General features: G+C 46.0%; 1 long non-coding RNA gene across 1 annotated transcript; it reads left to right on the plus strand.

Annotated features, from left to right (window-relative positions):
- Nucleotides 1-3,690: 3,690 nt before the first annotated feature.
- On the plus strand, nt 3,691-4,505 carry LOC121982785. Its single transcript, XR_006112251.1, has 3 exons — nt 3,691-4,169; nt 4,255-4,312; nt 4,381-4,505. It is a non-coding gene; the product is annotated as an uncharacterized LOC121982785 (long non-coding RNA).
- Nucleotides 4,506-6,557: the final 2,052 nt, after the last annotated feature.

Consider the following 6,557-nt stretch of genomic DNA (forward strand, 5'->3'; position numbering starts at 1 on the left):
CCGACGGATCCGTTTTCCGCGGTATGATTTCCATTTATGCATTTTCCGCTGATATATTGATTGATACTGGTAGCTCGCATTCTTTTATATCCCGTACCTTTACGCGGGAGATTGGTAGATTACCTACTTTTAGACTGCAGCGATTGACCGTCTCCCTACCGTCCGGTGATACTTTAGACGTCACCTAGGAGGTCAGAGGTTGCCCGTTAGACTTTGGCAACATGATACTTACAGTAGATCTTCTAGTATTGGAGATGGTCGAGTTTGATATCATTCTTGGCATGGATTGGCTGTTAGTATATCATGCTACCGTCGATTGCCAGACGAGGGTGGTCACCTTCCGGCCTCCGAACCAACCCTCGTGGGATTTCACAGGCATCAGAGATGACGACATATCGATCATTTCGGCGATTCAGGCTCAGAAGCTGCTGTCACATGGCTGTCAGGGTTTTCTGTTATCTTTGATGAGTACTGAGGACAGCGGTAGTTCGCAGCTCTCTGACGTTCTGGTAGTCCGAGAGTATCTGGATGTATTTCTAGAGGAGCTACCAGGTTTGCCTCCCAGAAGGCAAGTTGAGTTCGCTATTGAGCTGATTCCGGGGACCGCACCGGCATCGAAAGCTCCTTATCGTATGGCACCAAAAGAGTTAAACGAGCTGAAGGTTCAACTCCAGGAGCTTTTGGATAGGGGATTTATTCACCCTAGTGTTTCTCCATGGGGTTCTCCAGTGTTATTTGTCAAGAAAAAAGACGGCACCATGAGGTTATGTATTGACTACAGACAGCTGAATGTAGTGACCATCAGAAATAAATATCCATTGCCACGGATCGATGATTTGTTTGATCAGCTTAGAGGTACCTTCGTGTATTCTAAGATTGATCTGCGATCCGGATATCATCAGCTGTGAGTCAGAGACTCAGATATTCAGAAGACAGCTTTCCGTACCAGATACGGTCATTATGAGTTTTTGGTAATGCCATTTGGACTTACCAATGCTCCAGCGGTCTTTATGGACTTGATGAACCGTATCTTTCTGGAGTATCTGGATCGGTTTGTTATCGTCTTCATCGATGATATATTGGTCAACTCTCGTTCCGAGGAGGAGCACGCACAGCATCTTCGCACAGTTTTGGAGATTCTTCGACGACATCAGCTGTACGCGAAGTTCAGCAAGTGTGCATTCTGGCTATCCTCAGTCGGTGTTCTAGGACACGTGGTCTCTAGCAGAGGTATTTCAGTTGATCCTCAGAAGATCGAGGCTGTCACCAGTTGGGAGCAGCCGAAGTTAGTTCAGGAGATCCGTAGTTTTCTGGGATTGGCCGGATATTACCGACGTTTTGTCGAGGGTTTCTCACGTATTGCTATGCCGCTGACACGCCTTACCAGGAAGGACGTGAAATTTACGTGGATAGAGGATTGCGAGACCAGCTTTCAGGAGCTGAAGCGGAGATTAGTGTTGGCTCCAGTTTTGGTTTTACCTTCTGGAGAGGACGGATTTGTACTCTACACCGACGCTTCTCTACAGGGTTTGGGTAATGTTCTGATGCAGCACGGCAGAGTAGTCTCTTATGCTTCCCGTAAGCTGAAGGAGCATGAGAAGAACTACCCAGTTCATGACCTGGAGTTAGCCGCCATCATATATGCTTTGAAGATTTGGCGTCATCATCTATACGGTATTACATTTGAGATTCTCACTGATCATAAGAGTCTCAAATATATTTTCACTCAGAAGGAGCTTAATCTCCGACAAAGGAGATGGATGGAGTTCCTGAAGGATTACGATTGTACCATTAGCTACCACCCGGGGAAAGCTAATGTGGTTGCCGATGCACTCAGCAGGAAGTCCAGAGGGACTTTGTCTTGCCACCGGACTTCAGTCACAGACTTGATTCAGAGTTTCTCTGAGTTAGATCTTGAGGAGTAGGGACCTACAAGGCAGGGTATTCTTGTTACCATGGTTGCTCAGTCGTCGATCAGGACGAGGATCCGAGAGGCACAGGCTGGTGATCAGCATTTGCAGTTCATTAGTAGTCAGATAGCTTCCAGGCAGCAGACCGAGTTTACACGAGACGAGGAGGGTATTATATACTTCCGAGGCAGATTATGCGTACCTCAGTCTCATCCGATCTTACAGGAGCTACTTCAGGAGGCTCATAGCTCTCGATTTGCGATCCATCCAGGCGGGACCCGTATGTATCGAGACTTGAGGCGTTCCTATTGGTGGAACGGTATGAAGAAAGACATCGCAGATTTTGTAGCTAGATGTCTTGTCTGTCAGCAAGTGAAGGCTGAGCATTAGAGACCTGCCGGGTTACTTCAGCGGATTCCTATTCCTGAGTGGAAATGGGAACATATCACTATGGATTTTATGGTGGGTTTACCGAGAACACGACGAGGTCATGACGCGATTTGGGTAATCGTTGATCGATTAACCAAATCCGCGCACTTTTTAGCGATTCGGAGGACTAACTCCCTGGACCGATTGGCAGATCTGTATTGCCGAGAGATCATCAGATTACATGGTGTTCCGTTGAGTATCATTTCGGATAGAGATCCACGGTTTACGTCACGTTTCTGGCAGAGTCTGCAGTAGGCCTTGGGCACACAGCTCCGTTTCAGTACAGCTTTCCATCCACAGACAGATGGACAGTCAGAGCGGACCATTCAGACTTTAGAGGACCTGCTGAGGTCATGTGTTATGGATTTCGGAGGCAGTTGGGAGGACCATCTGTCGTTGGTAGAGTTTGCTTACAACAATAGCTTTCATTCGGCTATCCAGATGACACCGTTTGAGGCGTTGTATGGTAGGCCTTGTCGAACACCCGTCCTCTGGGATGAGGTTGGAGAGGCCCAGATGTTGGGACCTCATAGAGCTCAGCAGGATGTAGAGTTGGTCAGTACTATCAGACGGAGGATGTCAGAGGCGCAGGACCGCCAGAAGAGTTACGCTGATCGCAGACGCAGACCACTAGAGTTCTCTGTTGGCGACCATGTATTTCTGCGAGTTTCACCCACGAAAGGGGTGAAGAGATTTGGCCTCGGAGGTAAGCTGGCTCCGCGGTATATTGGCCCTTTCGAGATCTTGGAGAGGATCGGAGCGGTAGCTTACCGGCTGGTACTACCACCGTCCCTGGCAAGCGTCCACAATGTATTCCACGTATCTATGCTGCGGAGATACATGCCCGACCCGACGCATGTGCTGGCAGATATTCCAGTTCCAGTTCAGCCTGACATTACATAGTTGCGGAACAAGACTATCCGGCTGGTTAAAGTCAGATGGCAACATCATTCAGACGAGGAGCCTACTTGGGAGCTCGAGGATACGATCCGAGCTCGTTATCCCCATCTTTTCACTTGAGGTATGTGATTTATTTACCATTCAGCATTCATACTATTTATCTGTTGTTAGTACTTGCTGATGGTAGATAACAAAATTTGGGGACCAAATTTTTATTAGTGGGGGAAAATGTAAAATACCGAAAATAGGTGAATATTAATAAGGGAATTTTCTGGAATTTTTGGAAATTTTTCGGGAATTTTTCGGAACTCGTACGGACGAGTTAACGGGGATAAAAACGGGGCCCGGAAAATCCTGTTAAGGCTACCCCATTTAAGCGAGGAAATGTTTATTTTTTTTATTAATTCCTTTTTCCTTTTCTTTTCATTTATTTTCTTTTCTCCCCGTGCCTAAACTTCCTTCTCACCCAACCCTTCTCGCGCCGACGCCTACCCCTCGCGCTCGACTGTGCCCTAACCGCCGGCCCCGGCGATTTCTTCCTCGCTGAAACCTGAAATCCCTCGGCCACTTCTCCTCTCCTCTGCCTCCCGAATTTTTTCTCCCTCTCCACAGCCAAGTGACCCCGAGCCCTAGCCGCGTCACCGCCACTCCGACCCGACGTCGAGCCCTAGGTGCCGACGCCCTCTCCGATCACCTCACGCGCGCCACCGGTGACGGTCATCTTCCTCTTCTTCTTTCCGAGACACTGCCGAACCACCTCTGCCTGCCACCGGTCTGATCTAGCGCCGGCCAAACTCCTCTGCCCTAGTTTGTATTCGGCGCCACTGCCGTCTCTCGACCTGAACCAGCGATGTTGTCGCCTGTGCCCTAGCGCCAGCGGCCGAATTCGTCTGTGCCCTAGAACCGATCTGGCCATCTCCGACTACTCAGGTCAGTGACTCCACCTGAGTTTTATTTTCAGCAACTTCATGGGTTGTGAGGCTACAAATGAGTGTTCGGGTTTGGTTTCGAACAGGAGCAAGTAGTGCCGAGTTCTTCCTCTGTTCCAGCCTGAAGAAAAGGGTCGATTGGGGGTAAGTGGTTGGTATAGTGGTTATGCATTAGTAACTGGATCTAATGTTTAGCTGTTGATGTTCTTTAGGGTATATTGTTTTGGAAATCCACAACCCCAACCTCGCTCCAGTCAGGGCTACTGGCAGCAAGTGGTCTCCTGCTGTGGATCACCGGCAGACCATCCGGATTTGGGTGAGTCTTGATGCTATTTCATTTTTATAAAGGATGATCATGTGTAGATTTGAATTAGGGTTATGTTTGAATTAAATTTAAAATGGAATATGTGATTCATCATGTTTTAGATGCATGGGTAATTGGACTTAGGTTTTGGATTTTTAATCAAACGGTGGATTGAGGATTAGGTAACTAATCCTAATTGATCGTCAAATTTGTTTAGACAGGATGATGGTCATATGATTTGGGTTTTTCCCTAATTTAGGGTTAGAGATTTTTATTTAGTTATTTATGAGAATTGTAGCTAAATAAAATATATTACATTGGTGGCACACGACTTTGACGCGAGACGAGTATCTCGGAGTCAGATTTGGACCATTTTATCGGAGGCGGGTACTTTGACTTATGTATTTTGATATGTATAATAATATGTTTAACATATAGAATGATTGTGTTTTCCATTTGTTTCGGTTGGTCACTACATGATTTATTACATGTTTGCTTGTTTATTCGTTATGCACTGCATATTATTATTTACCTGATCATACCTGCTTTATAGGTAGTGACACAACCATATGATACATTATGTTCAGGACCTAGGGTTTATTTGATACCCTATCTGTTTGTGTACCTTCCATCTGATACATTGACTTGTGGTACACCTTTTATTTATGTATGGATCATGCTATGCTATTCGTGATATTGTCATGTTTAGTGTCATGCATCATTGTGCGATTGTCTGCTCCATTATTGCTGAGCACATCGCCGCTATACGATCTGTACACACCACCACCAAGGGTTAGTGGTATATGTGTGTGGCGCTCGCTATTTAGCTCCGCTGGTCCAGTAACTAAGCGTGGAGACAGCTCGCTCTGGCTCCGTTGGTTTAGTGTAGCATTGTAGCAATTGGACTTTGTTTCGCTCTGTTGGTCCGCTCGGGTAGTGTGACTCAAAGACGGTATGGCAGAGATTCCTTCCGTCATGTATCGGGTGTGAGCATCAAGGCCCCCATTTATTGTTTGGTAGGAGTATGCACTCGACAACATCCCGCCCACTCCACCATCGTAAGGCGATGATGTCGAGTGCACTCGGTTGTCACTCTACCCACCTGACTCACCATTGTGTGAGACGGTCGATCGGGGTGACCGTGTCATCGCATCATACGACGATGCATTTATGTGTTCACGATTTACTGCTACATTTATATAGATGCATACGATCGATACGCATGTGATTACGACACTTCGTCCGACGACCCGCTTATCCTTATACCTGGTCTTTTTCTCTGCTTTTGTTTGATTACATTTATTCTTCTCGTATTCGTGAGACCCACGCATGATTAATGTTGTCTCGTTATTTACTTTATTACGCATATCAGACCGAGTGTTGGACTCACACCTCCTCCGTTGATATTTTCGAGTCGAGGTCGTCCCGAGCAGCCCATCGCTAGTCCCCATTGTACGTAGTGCTAGTTCTCTGCTGATCACGAGTTGTTATTTTAATTTTCTCTCTCAGACTATGTCTTGGTCTTGTAATGTTTTATTTATGGATCTTGTATGGATTCTTATCGTTGATGGATTTTGGTATGATTTGGATATGTTTTACTCCATGCCTGCCTGGACGGCAGAAGATGTGAGTTTGTCGGATTTGTGTTTTATGAGTGTAGTGGAGTAGGAAAAATCGCATTTGAGCTTTACGAGTGTAGTTGAGTAGGGTTATTTTCGAGTCATCGTATTACTGTTCTATTTGTTTACTATTAAACTGCGTGGTTGTGTCAGCTAGTGGCTGAAATTGATATTAACTTCGTGGTGATTATTTTATTATTGTTATTATTCCAGCCGCATGTGGCTGAGGTATATGGTGATTGTAGAAAGTTTCAGATTGTCCGCCGTACAGGGGAGATGCTGCCGAAATTTCTTCGGACAGGGACTCCTCCGGAGCGTGACACCCCCTTAATTACATATTCATTACCTAACTTCACTTTTCTCTCCCCCTTTGTCATATATCAAAAAAGAATAAATAGAGAAAAGGATGTAAGGATAAGAACTTTTTATCTCCCCCTGAAAGGTAGCATTTACTTGGCAAGTTCAT

The sequence above is a fragment of the Zingiber officinale genome, chromosome 5A (assembly GCF_018446385.1).
Source record: "Zingiber officinale cultivar Zhangliang chromosome 5A, Zo_v1.1, whole genome shotgun sequence".
Lineage (NCBI taxonomy): Eukaryota > Viridiplantae > Streptophyta > Magnoliopsida > Zingiberales > Zingiberaceae > Zingiber > Zingiber officinale.